Source organism: Lupinus angustifolius, unplaced genomic scaffold (genome assembly GCF_001865875.1).
Source record: "Lupinus angustifolius cultivar Tanjil unplaced genomic scaffold, LupAngTanjil_v1.0 Scaffold_327, whole genome shotgun sequence".
Classification (NCBI taxonomy): domain Eukaryota; kingdom Viridiplantae; phylum Streptophyta; class Magnoliopsida; order Fabales; family Fabaceae; genus Lupinus; species Lupinus angustifolius.
Genome location: NW_017727734.1, coordinates 461,347 through 461,749, shown reverse-complemented (window position 1 = coordinate 461,749; position 403 = coordinate 461,347).

Sequence of the window (403 nt, the reverse complement as noted above, 5' to 3'; positions counted from 1 at the left end):
TGGGTTCTTCAAACCCGTTTGGTGGTGATGGTTCATCCATTAATCGACCACCTATATTCAGTGGTGAAGGGTATGCCTACTGGAAAGTCCGCATGCAAATTTTTATTGAAGCCATAGACTCGGATATTTGGGAATCCGTAGTCAACGACCCTTTCGTTCCACAGCATCTTGTGGACGATCAACCTAAAGACATGCCAAAAAGTCTATGGACCGATGATGAGCGGAAAAGGGTCCAACATAACCTGCGCGCCAAAAATATCATCACATCGGCCCTATCCTATGATGAGTTCTTGCAGTGTCAAAACGCTAAAGAAATGTGGGACACTTTACAAGTGACTCACGAAGGCACTAGCGAAGTCAAGCGCGCTAGATTAAATGCGCTGACCCACGAGTATGAGCTATT